This window comes from Coregonus clupeaformis, chromosome 29 (assembly GCF_020615455.1).
Source record: "Coregonus clupeaformis isolate EN_2021a chromosome 29, ASM2061545v1, whole genome shotgun sequence".
NCBI classification, from domain to species: domain Eukaryota; kingdom Metazoa; phylum Chordata; class Actinopteri; order Salmoniformes; family Salmonidae; genus Coregonus; species Coregonus clupeaformis.
This window is the reverse complement of record NC_059220.1, coordinates 51,107,012-51,121,925: the sequence shown is the minus strand read 5'-3', so window position 1 is coordinate 51,121,925 and position 14,914 is coordinate 51,107,012. Positions and strand designations below refer to the sequence as shown.

Genomic DNA, 14,914 nt, shown 5'->3' with positions numbered 1-14,914 from the left:
TTTTTTTAACACTGTTGTGTGTTTGAGCAGGGCTGGAGAAAAAGCCTGCACCCCAGTAGCTCTGCTGGACTCGCCAGGAGGGTTGGCCACCCTGCACCATTACAAATATAACCAAATACTTTTTATGTCTTTATAAAATTATCCCCTCATTCAATGAACTATGGATCAAATGGCTAAGGTGGGCGAGGTAGCTAACTAAGAAGTGTATCTATTTGTAAGGTTAAAATATTCAGTGTTAAGGGAGATCTTGACAGCATATCAGTTACTTGTCAATTAGGCTAGTCTAAGAATATTTTTTAACTTTGTTAGAATTACATGGCCAGTATTGAATAGAGGAGAATCCTAGCCAATGTTGAGCGCTTGAGAGACGGTTTTACAACCGGAGTATGCAGCATTGGTTTCATCAACTGCGCACCCGTATCAACTGAACTGGGTGTTGGCTATTTGCAGAGTGCCGGTGGAAAGTTATTTTAGGACATCAGACATGACAATTACATTAATGCATGCTAATAAATAAATAGTTAGCTAGCGAGATAGCCAATTCAAAATATATTGTGTAGTTTAGCTGGTTATCTGCTGTATATCATTATTTTACCAGCTACACAAATGTCACTCTCTCTCTTCTGACAACGGCCCACTGGCACACACGCAGGTGATGCACCACCATCACTTTTCCAAGATTTTCATTGGCTATAACTGGTTAAATAACTCACTAGCAATTATTACCAACAAATGTGCAAACGCAGCTAGGCTCGCTTTGATCTCAAAAACGCATCTCGCAACTGCATGACTGAAAGACAACTTTGCTGTTACATGAAGCAACTCAAACACAATTAAAATAGCATGCAACAGCCAATCAAATCGAAACTGCTTGTCATGTTGTTTGAGTGTTCTAAACTCACCCCATGTTGATCTGCTGCATTACATTGTGGTTTCACAAATCATTTGTTTAGTTATTGTAACAGCATGGATATAAACAAAATGCAGCCTGTACAATTTAGCTAGCTAACCAAAATGGCATCGCAAACACCAACACAGCTAGCTAGCAACGAGCTAACCAAGCGAGCAAGGAATTAAGCTAATGTTAGCTAGCTAGCACAGTTCATGGTGAACAATGTCAGTTGAAACTGGTCAGGCAAAGGTTTGGGTTCCCTTCGATAATTACATTTATTGACTGCCAAACCATATACATAAACCATGATTTGTATACATCTCCCATTGTGCTAATGACTCTTCTGTCAACCTTGATCGCGGGTTGCCTACTGGCAGTGACAGTTGTGTTGACATGACAACTGGGTCAGAATTCAGAACCTTCATGTGACAAAGGTATTTGTTTTGATTGGCTGTTGCTTGCAACAAGTTGCACAAAGTTTAAAAGTTTCAACTGGATGCAACCAAGTTGCAGATGAGTTGCTTATTAGTTGCAGGGGGGTGTTTCACAAACCAATCAAGAAGCAACTCAGTTGCAAGCAACCTAAGTTGCGTGAAACTTCATGTGTAGTGCCAGCCTAAAAGCATTCCACACCATTATTTTCAAAATTCTTCAAGCTCTGTCAAATTGGTTGTTGATCATTGCTAGACATTTTCAGGTCTTGCCATAGATTTTCAAGCAGATTTAAGTCAAAACTGTAACTCGGTCACTCAGGAACATTCACTGTCTTCTTGGTAAGCAACTCCAGTGTAGATTTGGCCTTGTGTTGTAGGTTATTGTCCTGCTGAAAGGTGAATTCATCTCCCATTGTCTGGTGGAAAGCAGACTGAACCAGGTTTTCCTCTAGGATTCCTGAAATACTCCAGTCCTTAATGATTACAAGCATACCCACAACATGATGCAGCCACCATTATGCTTGAAAATATGGAAAGTGGTACCCAGTAATGTGTTGTATTGGAGTTGCCCCAAACATAACACTTTGCATTCAGGACAAAAAAGTGAATTGCTTTGCCACATTTTTTGCAGTATTACTTTAGTGCCTTGTTGCAAACAGGATGCATGTTTTGGAATATTTTTGTTCTGTACAGGCTTCCTTCTTTTCACTCTGTCAATTAGGTTAGTATTGTGGAGTATCTACAATGTTGTTGATCCACCAGTTTCTCCTATCACAGCCATTAAACTGTGTTTTAACCATTGAGACCCCAATAGAATTCTAGAATGCTGCTGTAGATTACTGAGAATTTTCAAGATAAAGCTAATTTCCTCACAAATTTCAAATGAACAGACATAGCTCAAAAACAAAGAACAAATGACAATTACAAGTTAACTTAGTTGTAAAGAGCATAACCTCTTGTTTAATATGACACCATATTAAAGTCAATAGGAATAACACTCATTTTGTCATCCATTGTGTAAAGACACTCGCTATCAAAAAATTATTAACACTCAAAAACCCTAGAGTATTTAAAAGTGTAGTATATTTGACTAAATTACTTCCTCAAAATGTACCAAGTATAATATATTATACTTATAAATATTTACTAATAAATACTTTAAACAATAATCCAAAATGTGACCAGAGGACAATATTCAGAAAGTTAAAAAACCCACACATAGTAGGCTATTTGATTGACAACGATTCTTACATCTGTAACAATGTAAAAATGCAAACAACTATTCAGAGACTATTTCGAAATGTAGATAACCTCTCTCAATAAGATTTAGTACAGACCAGGCCTGACACAAAATGTAGAAATAGTAGCCTACTTTGACAATTCAGTGAATGCAACAAGTATTAGATAGAGACAGATAAAGAGAGAAGACACAAAACACAACTGTTCAGAGACTATTTTTAAAAGTACATTATTTCCCTATAAGATTTGTAGGACAAATTCATGTCACACTGTCACTTCATTGTTTACATTTAGCCTACAACATGCCATGAAACTTCTTGAAACACGGCCCCATCCTACAAAGCGGCACAATATATATATATATATATTTTTTAATGTACTTTGACAACAATTCAGTAAATGCAATAAGTATTAGCTCGAGGAAGACTCAGAAGAAAAATAAATCCAGAAACAAAAATCTAAATGCACCCACACAAAGTAGGCTACTGTATTCACAAAGATTCTTACTTCTGTAACAATGTAAACATGCAAACAACTATTCAGACACTATTTCAAAATGTAGATAACCTCTCTCAATAAGATTTAGTACAGACTAGGCCTAACACAAAATGTAAAAATAGTTATTAAATGGATGTGGGGCAGACAGGTTGGTGTTAAACACCAGATCTGAAATGAACAAACAGACTCCTTCCACTTTTAAAACCAACTCCAAAATCCCTGCCACTGTCACTCCCCTCTCGGGTGTGCTCTCCTTCTTCCTCTCCTTCTGCTTCCTCCTCCTTTCCATGTTCCTCTCCCTCCACATCTCTATTCCTCCAATCATCTAACTCCTCTTCCTCCCTGCCTTCTGCTGCTGAGCCCTGACTCTCCACATCACTTCCTTCGCTTTCACTGACCTAGAGGAACAGAGTAACAGAGGGAGAGGGAGAGGAGCGGAGCAATAAATAGGATACAATAGTGGTCAGGGACATTATCGCTCTCTCTCCCAGTCTCTCTTCCTTCCTCTTTTTCCTCAACCATACACATACTCTCTTCATAATAATCACCTCTTAGGGGTTTCCATAATAAATTGTGTGATACAGTTACACGCCTCCCATTCCACACACACACACACAGTAAACAGTATCATCATGATGCTATACAGCACTTTCAATCAATCAAAATTATTTTAGGAAGTCCTTCGTGGCCAGATTGTTTCTCAGTTTATGGTGTGCATTTGTATGTCAGACTGATGGATAATCAGACAGGATAGAGTACACAAAAAGACATTTGTGAATATGTTCATAGATGGGTCAGATTATAATCATAAAAGCTATATAGGGTACACACACTTGAAGACCCATGGTCAAATGACTTTTCATACATGGTAAGAAGTCAAAGTATGAGGCACAACGATTTACAGATTCAACACATCATCAACTATCGTTTATTTATTTAGGATGTTGAAAGTAAAAGATTACAAAGATGACTGTGCCATTTAGCCAAACAGGTTTCTCCATCTATTTCAATGGGCATAGTTAGCTGGTTGTCTTTGTAGGGAGGGAGTGAGATGATCAAGTGACAGCATCGCGAGCGAAGCACAATGTTGCCTCCAATCAACTCTCGCTTTCTTGCCTGACAGACTAACTACAGAGTTATCTAATGTTAGCTGATTAGTTACAAAGCTGAGACAGTTTCCAATTTAATTGCATCGGTAGAAACAGGACAAAACAAACAACTTGTTAGCTGGCTGTGTAAACAAATATCACTGCAACTCAATATCATATGAGCTCCACTGCACAGGCATCTACCCTAACACGACATCTAATCTGTCAAATAATAGGAAAACGAGGCAATCTACAGCCTATGAATATCTGTACCTAGTAAACATGACAAACCCATCAGATAAACACAAATTACTCTATTCTCCATTTAGGTGGCTAGTTAGCTGGTTGTCTGTATGGCTAACTAGTGAAAGTGACAGCTGAGGTTGATGCTTCGTGAGAGCAGAACCATATTTACCGCCACACACAACTTTTCTTGGCAGACAGACTAGCTAGCCATAGCAAGCAGCTTGGGCCGTTTCCATATGAATTACACATCGGTAGAAACAAGAGAAAACAACCAACTAGTTAGCTGACTAAACACTATATTAGCAACTATTTCCATGAGACAGAGAGCAATCATTTGTGCTCCTGCTCCACCGTTGATGTGCTCGCCTGTACCAACCAAGTGATCACGACAGTACTTGCTCATCTGAGAGCTATTCCCCAAGTTTCACAGCATCAAACATCGACAACACCAAACATATCTGCTGTTTACTTATTTCACTCAACTCGACATCATCACTTTTAAAGTGCAAGGACGTGTCCGAATCCGTATCACATAGATACAGCCTCTTCCACAGTGAAAAGTCATAGCCGCATTGGCGGCGTCATTTTGAGTCAAATGACAGCATACCCTGTTTCCGGTTTCTGGTTGATGACAACAGCCACGTGAATATGACAACAGGTTGTTAGCAAGTTAATTTTGCGATATTGACAAATATATTATTGTTAAAAAAACAAGGCTGTTTGCGGCCGCTATAGTAATGTAAAGAAAGGCCGTTGACAGCCGCTATGGGTTCTAAATTGTTAAAGTCACCATTGGCCTCCTGAGTGGCGCAGTGGTCTAAGGCACTGCATCGCAGTGCTAACTGTGCCACTAGATCCTGGTTCGTATCCAGGCTCTGTCGCAGCCGGCCGCGACCGGGAGACTCATGGGCGGCGCACAATTGGCCCAGCGTCGTCCAGGGTAGAGGAGGGAATGGCCGGCAGGGATGTAGCTCAGTTGATATAGCATGGCGTTTGCAACGCCAGGGTTGTGGGTTCGATTCCCACGGGGGGCCAGTATAAAAAAATATGTATTTATTAACTGTAAGTCGCTCTGGATAAGAGCGTCTGCTAAATGAGTAAAATTTAAATGTGAAATCCCTGAGCGGTTTCCTTCCTCTCCGGCAACTGAGTTAGGAAGGACGCCTGTATCTTTGTAGTGACTGGGTGTATTGATACAACATCCCAAATCTGTTTTTCTTTTTTTTCAATTTCATGATTCCAATTGGTAGTTACAGTCTTGTCCCATCGCTGCAACTCCCGTACGGACTCGGGAGAGGCGAAGGTCGAGAGCCATGCGTCCTCCGAAACACGACCCGGCCAAGCCGCACTGCTTCTTGACACACTGCGCGCTTAACCCGGAAGCCAACCGCACCAATGTGTCGGAGGAAACACAGTACAGCTGTGGAGTCGCTAGAGCGCGATGGGACAAGGACATCCGAGCCGGCCAAACCCTCCCCTAACCCGGACGACAATGGGCCAATTGTGCGCCGCCTCACGGGTCTCCCGGTCGCGGCCGGCTGCGACACAGCCCTGGGTAGAAACTGGATCTGTAGTGATGCCTCTAGCACTGCGATGCAATGCCTTAGACCGCTGCGCCACTCGGGAGGCCTCACCATCACTAGTCTAATTAATAACTTAATCTTGCTCAAAGGGATACTCAATGTCTGATTTTATATTTTTACCCATCTACCAATAGGTGCCCTTCTTTGCGAGGCATTGGTCTTTGTGGTTGAATCTGTGTTTAAAATTCACTGCTCGACTGAGGGACCTTACAGATAATTGTATTTGTGGGGTACAGAGATGAGGTAGTCATTAAAAAATAATGTTTAAATACTATTATTGCACACAGTGAGTCTACGCAACTTATTATGTGACTTATAAGCACATTTTATCTACTGAACTTATTTAGGCTTGCCATAACAAAGACGTTGAATACTTATTGACTCTAGACATTTCAGTTTTTCATTTTTAATTAATTTGTAAACATTTTGAAAAACACAATTCCACTTTGACATTATGGGGTATTAGCTCAATTTAATAAATGTTTAATTCAGGATGTAACAACAAAATGTGGAAAAAGTCAAGGGGTGTAAATACTTTCTGAAGGCACTGTATCTACCCCTGGATTGTTAATTGGACTCGTTCTGTTATTTCTTGATTTCTTGTTTATTTGCGCGACATTCTACATAAGCATTTTGCTGCACCTGCAAATGTGTGTACGCGACCAATAAACGTTCATTTGATATTGATCCATTAGGCCTAGGCAATAGCTTTAGCTTGCAATTACATTAAGTGCTCATTTGACAGACTGAGCCTGTCAAGCATTTTGCTAGAGCGCTTGGCTACTGGGGCCAAAGATTATGAAACATATTACGAGCATGCAAATTCATATGTGGATTTTTCAAACAGACACGCATATGGATTTGCCTGTTAACATGAACACACACACTCCATGAAACTAATACAAGTCAATGTCAAAGCAGTTATTTACGAGAGAGATTATTCATGTTCAGGCTTACGTTTTTGCCTTTTTGGAAACAATTATTGTTGACCAACATCATCCACACTGACTGCCAAAAACGGTTGGAATAAGAGCGGAGGTGCATAAAGATGACGGCCCCCATGCACTTACAACAAATTCCTAGTTTTGCTAAGTTCGGTGTATTTTACATTGCGCTCAGTTACTATTTATTTATTTTTGTATGGTCATTAGCACAGTATACATGATCAAAATGTTTGCTTCTAGAGGTCGGCAATTTGAAAAACTGAAAAGGTAGATTGTGCTGATTTATTAGCACATTGAACCATGTCACGCGCCGTAGTTTACAAACTCAGTGGATAGTGCTAAAACAATGACGTCATATTTGAATTATGCCATCTTTATGCACGTTCTCCATCGCCTATTTAGCCTACAGTACCAACATATTACATAAAGGTGTAAAGCCCCATTTCACATTCAGCTCAGGGGCCCAGTGGCTTAAGAGGTCTTTGTTGTATTGTTTCAGGTAGAATCAACTTAAAAGCTATAAAAGGCTACATATCAACACATACAAGAGTTTAACTCAATTACTATCCTAGTATAGGTTCTTTATTGGAAGAGGACACGCAATTGGTGACAATGGAAAGGCCTACAGCAGCCAGGTGGCACCACCTGGGTAACCACACATCCTGCCTAGCCCTTCTGAGAGAGAAATGGAGACCTTTTTCACTGCCACCGATCCTCTTTGATGCCAGGCAAATAAAGAAACACACTAGTCTTAGAAAGCCCTAGGTCGGATCATTGTTAATGTGGGAGGCAACCCCTCTGCCTAGGGAGACAGACTTCACACACAGACACACTCATGGGCTAGGTCAAAACCAACAAAAGAGCTGTCTCTCACACACACACACACACACACAACTGGGTTTCCTTTAGCCGGCAAATGCCGGCTTTTGGCCGATAAAAAATTTATAAAAGCCGCTAAAACTGTTGCCGGAAAAAATGACTAGGAAAAAAATTATCCCATTGCAAAATAATGCTTTTTATTCATTGATGGAAATACCAGTCGATGGAAATACATTTGACCATCATGCTTATCGGTCTATAGGTTAATTTGCATAAAATAGTGGAATTAAATTGGTGTGTATGTGTATTTGTTAGGCTACATGATGACTATCTTATTTATCTAACACAACTATCACACATGCAGCTCCTCAGCTGGTTGCTGTTGAAGTAAAACATGTGCTTTTAAAAGTCCATTCATTGCCCAACAATCCTACATGCAATCTTAAAAACATTTTTGGTGCACACTTAAAAAGAGCTAGGCCTACTATTTGTATTTCTCAACTGGTAGCCTAATTGAAGCGCACTTCCCATACACCATTCAAGTGCAGGCAACAGGCTATCAGTGCGTCACCACCACTTTATAATGTGAGCTGGAGGCAGTATGCATTTTGAAAACATACTTAATTGTTTGAAACCTGAATGTTTTACTGCATATTATGAGGCATGTCTTACCTTGCTCCAAAGTAGCCTATAGGCAAATCCGACCATGGAAACGTGGAGGCAATTATTTGATAAAGACTTCAAAGGCGGCGCGTGAGTTTCAAGTTTGGGGAAGCTTACAATTTATCATACCATTTCTACTGATCTGCGTGCCAATGCAGCAGTAGGCCTATAACTTCCATCTTCAACTAAGTCAAAATACATAAAGCCGACAAATAAACAGTCCAAAATATAATGACAATTCTGGTTCTTTCAATTGCATTTATCTCTCTACTCAGCCTGTCTGCCTCCCTTTCTATGTGTCTTGACTTGAGCTACTCTTTTCATCAATTCCCCATTACATATGTTTACTACTGATGACATATCTAATGGGGAATTTTTACAAATAAACAATCAAAGGGCAAACAATTCACACAATGAAACGATGAATACGCAAGAATTGGCGGGAGACAGCTGAGCCATTCTGGAGAGAGACTAGCCTATATCTTTGCCAAACACCCCTCCCCTTCTTCTTGTCTCAACATTTTAAAGTTATACTCAAGACACATTATCTTCACACATATTTGAGATGCTTTTCACTGACAGCTGCAACTCAAATTAAATTGTGTGCTTCCAAATAGGCATACAAGTTTGATATGAAACAATCCACAGCTATATAAAATAAAATACAATTGACTCCTCCCTCTGTGGCCAAGTCATGCTTTCTGGTGAATTATTTTAAATTATTTTATTTATTTACGTATAGACAGGAGTAACAATATAATTTTGGCAAATGAATTTCTATTTACTCCTCATATGCCATTTCTCTCCTGTTCTATTGGTTTTCATATCAACTTTTTTTCGTTGTCCAGAAGCCAAAGGCACAATCCCAGTCATATTAGCAACCCATCCTAGTTGTTGCATCTTTAGATTCCCCCTCTATCTAACGGAGATTTTCATTTCTGTCACATATGAAACTGCTCTCATCAGGTGCACTGTTTAGAATGGAGTTTTCCCCTGAATTGCATTTTGGCAAATGTTTGAAAATGACGTTTATTGGCTGCTTCATTACAGGAGTTGCATGTTCTGTTAAAATGAATTACCATAGTATAAATGTGATTTACGTCATTCTGAGCAACGTCGGTGGACTCCCCAATGCATATGGGTCCTTTAAATTTCTCCAATGGCCAGTAAATAATAAATATTCCAGGTCACATGGTCCGGCGCCACATTGTCCTTACGGAAACCCTGGCCTGAAACACAGATATAACTCAATTTCTGTCCCTCACAAATGAACATGCCATTGTGGCAGCAGTTAGCAATAGGGACTCCAAAGTGGGATAGCTTTTTGACTATTAACCAGGCCAACTATACAATTACCAAAAGCACCTGTATAGCCTATTTGGTTGTTTTGTCATTTTCCACTAGCTAGCTAGGTAGCTAGCTAGCTAGCAGCAGGAGACATGATAATCTTGTTAATTTACTATCACAAACCAGAACAAGGGATGCAGGTGGCGCGCACATTTTAAACATCATATGCATTTTAATAACTAGAAGATTCAATACAGTCAGATTCAACTCGGTCTAATCGAAAACAATATTTCGATTAGACCGGGTTGCTAGCTTAGTCCATTTCATGCAGACAGGCTCTGCATCGTCGCCGTCGGTAGTTGACGCTAACTACACAAGAGTTCCCCATTCACATACACTGTTGTTCATTTTCGCGGATACTAGCTACGGTGTCATTCACGAGTAAATGATGACGCTTACTCAAAATATTCCATGGATGACAATGATATGAAAAGGTAACGTTAATTTACGCTCAGCTAGCTAGCTACACACCTGCATGAATGGCCAAGCTTGCTGCGCATAAAAACAACAACAAACCGCAACCTCACACCAATGTGCCACTCTCTAGCTATTGGTGCAATGTCAAATACTTTAGAGAGAACGATTTACAGTACCTGGTCTTCCTATGGACAAAGTAACCTGTGAGCAATCTGTCTCTCTGTTTGGTCCAGGATGCTCATGATGATGAAACAAAATTCCTCAACTCGCTGTTAATGTTGACGTGTATGTTGTGCGCAACAATAGTGGAATCGGCGGTTCGGCTTCCAAATAAAAGTCCCCCATTGAAACCGATACAAATGGTGGAATCAAGCCACAATTGGACTAGATAATGCTAAACAAGGTTTGAATGTTTAAGCAATAAGGCATGAGAACCCAGGATTTATCGTGTGATAACTGCCTCGGGCCTAACAACAGCTAGGAGGGTTATAATCCCCAGGTTCGAGGGTCTTAATGCTTTTATAAAACGGTTGCCAACATGACATTTTTTCATTAAAACATTATTTTAAAGAGTCAGTTCGTTTTTGCATTCTGAAGTTGCTAGCCAAGCGGGCTGATCGTAGTTATTTTCTCATGTTTTGACCCAGTCGTTAATTCTAATCATTCTATTCATTTGACATTGCTATGCTAAAGAAATCATTGGCATGGAGCTAGCTTGCATAGATTCAATGAGAGACAAGAACTTCAATAAATAATGGGATGGGGGGGTTTAAGCTGACATATGGAATTGTTTTAAGATGGTCATACCATAGATCATGTAGCTATTTGATTTTGAAATGTAGGACCCCTTTAGGTATATATATATATAAAAAGATAAAATATTGAATTTGACCTTTACTACATTTTATTTACATTTCAGTCATTTAGCAGATGCTCTTATCCAGAGCGACTTACATTTTTTCCCCCATACTAATATGAATTGAATAACACATTCATAAATGGCTAAAAAAGACAGTCAAAAAATTAATCATAAAGAATAAGGAGATATAAGAAAGCTCAGGAAATATTTATAATTTTTTTTACACAGATTTAACCCCTTTTTGGGGGTAGGCACAAAACTACCTTCATACTTCCATAAAAATGTTTTAGAGGTACAGGTTACCTTCAGATGAATTGTGTTCGTGAGAGTCTCATCTTTCCATAGAGTGGTCGTATTAGTTTGTAGGCCAACCCATTTGGACACTACAGATGTTTTCATGAGAAGACCAATGTTCAGGATGTCTCATGGTCTGACAAACACCACAGTAGCTCGGCCACCTTCCACCGCAGATGGGAAGGCTGCCATAGGTGGATTGACGGATTTCGATGGAGATTTTTTGTTATGTTACTTAGATTGACACAACGGTGCGTCAATAGACTCTAGGGGGGTTTAATGAATGAATGGAATTCTGAGTGTTTCCGATTTCCATGGTGAATTATTAGTTTCACGTTCATTCTTTGGCTAGCTAGCCTAATGGCACAGGAGAGATGGCATTTGTAAAACGATACATTGTTGCACAGGTAGGTTTATACAACCCCAACTGTTGCAAACTAAATAGTAGCATGGACAAATATTGTGTAGATGCTTTGTTCCCGAGGGAGAATACATTTATGAATTTCTTGCCTGGGCAGCAGGACAGGGGAATTATGAGTCGTATTTTGCCGCATATCAACCAATCAGCATCCAGGATCCAAACAACCTGTTTATTTTATTTTATATAAATTCAACATAAGACAATAATTACTTAATTTGACACAAAAAAAGTTTTAAAAAAACAACATTCCAACCTTGTTAAGCATTATCTAGTACAACTGTGGCATGATTCCACTCTTTTTCTCAGTTTCTATCAGTTTTAATGGATGCTTTTATTTTGAAGGCGAACCGCTGATTCCACTATTGTTGCTGACGCTAATGTTGTTCACAAATATGTGTTCCAAAATGCGCACTTCCGTTTTGCGTTCTCCAGTTCTTTCAAGCTCCACGGCATATAGTCAAATCAGAACATACCCAGGGTAGCTGTTGCTTTAAGCTATTATTTTCAGCGTCAAACCAATCAAACCTCAGAATGTTTTCCGAGCCTCTGGAGCTGCTAAATTGCGGATGGGCAGATTTCCTTCTAGTTCACTGACTAGGAACCAAATGAAAAATACGATTTAGCTACCAGTTTGATGTCACATAAACCCGTCGTAGCAAACTTCTGTCAACTTGCTACTGAGACTGAATGTGTTTTGTGTATAATCCGCTTTTTATTCAAGCCTCCGATCTATCCTGTTGCCAATTTAACATAAATTGCCCATAGTCTACAGATGATTGTCTTGTCCACTGTTTTTATAAAATAAAACCAATACAAATGTTTGTCAGTGTGTATTCATTTGAAAGTTCAATTCACGTCCTAGAAATAAGTAGAGCTTCAGAACTTCCCAGTATATTGTAATTTAGTCCCTCTTCATGGGCTCCTGTTGCACAGAACACATTTTCTGATCTGAGGGGTGGAGCCCTAGGTTACTTCACCACAGGCCCTGTTTCAAAGAGAAACCTGCACCTACAGAAAGTACCTCAGGACAAGACAAAACATTCCTATGAGGTAAGTTTTAACTCCTTTAAAAATATATATATCCTTATACCATTAAGTTTGTATCACCTTATACCATTATAACAAAAATATATTCTGAAGTAATAAAAAGATAAAAGGGTGTATGGATTAGTATCCACATCAATGACAACATATACCGTAGCTCAAATCAAGTTTTTCAGTTGTCTATACTTGTGAAGTCCAGGTACATTTCCATAGATGAGTTTGTATTCCCCAGATTGTTAATATCAATACAAAAAAATTACAATAATTTACCCTCTGTGCCAGTTCCACCCCTTTGTTCCAATTCGCTCTCTCAGACAAGGCACGCACCTCGTGAAGGCCTTCCTTCACAGGGAGTAGGGAGGTGCGGGTTGTCAGGGTTAGTTTCGGTCCAGGGGGTAATGCAGGTAGCTGGTTTCTGTATTGGGTTGCTGCAGTGGAACATCACAGATGCCAATACCAGTGTGGCAGAATTCATCAAGCAGATGGTGTTGGATGAATTGCCAGTAAAAGGGGATACAAAGGTTGAGGTCCATGTGATTAAAAAAAGAAACGAACATCACACAATTAAAAAAAAAAAAAATACCTGGAGGACATAAACCAAAGGCTTTCTGGTAGATTCCAAAACACGCAACACAAAAGAAAAAGTGAGCCTGAATGTGGTCAAATACAAGTTTGTTACACTCTTCTCAATTGATTTGGCAAATTGTGGGGAAATCCAATGCACTCAAAACAGTGATGGCCAGAAAGCTTTTGTCACGGACGTTGAAGGACGGGTCAGACCAAGGCGCAGCGTGAAATGCATACATGTTTATTTTATAAAATAAACACACAAACAAAACAACATGAAGTCCTCAGGCTAACCACCATACAAGCCTATACACGGAACAAGATCCCACAACAACTGATTGCCAACAGGCTACTTAAGTATGATCCCCAATCAGAGACAACGAGCGACAGCTGCCTCTGATTGGGAATCACACCCGGCCAAACATAGAAACACACAACATAGAATGAGAACATAGAATGTACAACACAGATTTCCACACCCTGACTCAACATACAAGAGTCCCATAAGTCAGGGTGTGACAGCTTTCCATAAAGTAAAGAAATCAAAGTATGTGAGAATAGGGTTTGCCGACAGAATAAGGGCTGCCAATATGTGGTGGTATGGTAGTTTAGCATCCTGATGGTGGCGGGGAAACAGGAAGGCAGATCCAAAAAGAGGCATTAACAGCCCTGAGCCGTGGTCCTAAGGCCTCAGGACCTCTGGCTGAGGAGATACAGAGAAAGAGAAAGTAGGGGGTTGTTACCCCCCCCCCATACTTTCTGAATTGTCCTCTGGTCACATTTTCACATTTTGAGCCAAGAGTGTGGTGTCACACTCTTGGCACCCTGCTTCCTGACACTGTAGCCATCACAAAGTGAATAGACAAGCTCAATTTTGAATGCCTTCAGGGACCAGCGCCTGCAGTTTATGGGAAGGCACCATATTTGGATCCCCCTTTGGCATGTACTGTTTCCACAAAAGTCTACTGTCAAATTGTATCATTGCCTCATCTACTGAGAGGGCTTGCCAGGGGTGAAATAGTTTGGAGAAGTTGTGTTTCAACATTTGGATGGAAGGCCTTACTCTATGCAATATGTCTGTCTCATTTGTTGAATTTGGATCTGAAAAGTGCATGTACCTACACTGAACAAAAATATGAATGCAACATGCAACAATTTCAAAGATTTTACTGAGTTAGAGTTCATAAAAGTAAATCAGTCGATTGAAATACATTTATTAGGCTCTAATCTATGGATTTCACATGACTGAGAATACAGATATGCATCTGTTGGTCACAGATACCTTAAAAAAAGTTGCTGTATATTGCCGGGAACTGGAGCACGCTGTTGTACACGTCGATCCAGAGCATCCCAAATATGCTCAATGGGTGACATTCAGACCATGGAAGAACTGGGACATTTTCAGCTTCCAGGAATTGTGTACAGATCCTTGCGACATGGGGCTGTGCATTATCATGCTGAAACATGAAATGATGGCAGCGGATGAATGTCACGACAATGGGCCTCAGGATCTCGTCACGGTATCTCTGTCCATTCAAATTGCCATCGATAAAATGCAA

At 40.0% G+C, this 14,914-nt stretch overlaps 1 protein-coding gene across 1 annotated transcript in view; it reads right to left on the bottom strand.

Moving 5' to 3' along the window:
• LOC121545191 (CAP-Gly domain-containing linker protein 4) overlaps nucleotides 1–10,456 on the bottom strand; it is a 127,425-nt gene extending 116,969 nt beyond the window's left edge. Inside the window, exon 1 of the mRNA XM_041855649.2 lies at nucleotides 10,347–10,456. The gene's annotated coding sequence lies outside the window, so the exon portion shown is untranslated. The remainder of the gene's footprint in view (nucleotides 1–10,346) is intronic.
• Nucleotides 10,457–14,914: the final 4,458 nt, after the last annotated feature.